We start from the raw sequence: 1,226 nt of genomic DNA, 5'->3' as shown, positions 1-1,226 counted from the left end.
ACTACAACCACGCGACTGTTCCGGTCGCCGTTACAACAGTAAGTTTGTTTCTCTTGCAAAGGTGCTACATCTGAGGAAGCGCAGTTTTCATCTTTTGCTGCAGTCTCGCCCTGTCGTCTGGAGACACAACTACATCTCCGTATGCAACAACATCTTCAATTGTATCTCTTCCGTGTAATAGATTTAATACTGGTTCAATACTATCATCGCAGAACAGTGGACCATTTAAGGAGATTTGAGGGGGGGGGGGGGGGCTTGGTAACTGTTTTGATTACCTTGCCCTGCCTCGCAATTCACTTGACTCTACGTCCATTACTATAATCTACAAAGCCCTTAGACAGACATCTGGGTGAGCCGTGGCGGCAGCGAGTGTCACTGAGATCTCGAGAGCGTGCCAATAACGTAGGCCACCAAAGATTCTCAAATGCGCCTGCGATGTCAGTCATGAGGGTGATTGCATACTTCGCTGTCGAATTTTCTACAATCTGAGGATCTCTATTAACCACATCGTCTACAGATTTCCCTTTTCTGAATCCATATGGACACTGGATTAGACCCAAGGGCAGACGTTCGTGAACTTTGGCAAAGATGTTTATTAAGCAAATAGGTCTACAGCTTTTCGATGACGCCGTTTTTTTTTCCTTTCTCTTTTTAATCATTATAGCTCTAGTTCTTTTCCATATCACCGGGATCCTTCCTAGTCACATTGCCTGTACGGTAACACCACGTCATCTGTTCTTCATTGTTGGCACTACACATGACGGCAGGTAACATTCACCAGGCAATTTCATCGGATTGCCATCGGTTATATCCTGGGTCATCTGTACAAATCAGTCCACTCCAGTCATCCACTCACCACTGTAGTTGCTCCCTGTACCAATTCAACCATGCCTTACCATTGATTACAGAAACGTGTGGTTGAGGCACACATTCCTTTTAACCCCCTACGGTTGCTACGTTCCTGGTAGCAGTTTCAAACGCAAGAGTGATGCCTTCCGCTCATTTCATGCGATATTATACAACCACCCTCCGCAATCCTCTACGTTGCCTGTCCGTCAGTTAAGTACGTTCTACCTGGTCTTTGTTTGCAGTGGTTGTTTCTTCACATTTCCACTTCAAATTAACGTAACTAACGGTCGAGTTGGGTTGCTGTAAGCGCGTTGGGACGTCCCTGATAGATTTGTAACTCCAGTGACATACAGTGACTAGTCCTCGTTCTATGTCAC

This window comes from Schistocerca nitens, chromosome 6, assembly GCF_023898315.1.
Source record: "Schistocerca nitens isolate TAMUIC-IGC-003100 chromosome 6, iqSchNite1.1, whole genome shotgun sequence".
Lineage (NCBI taxonomy): Eukaryota > Metazoa > Arthropoda > Insecta > Orthoptera > Acrididae > Schistocerca > Schistocerca nitens.
Note: the sequence above shows the minus strand (reverse complement) of the source record.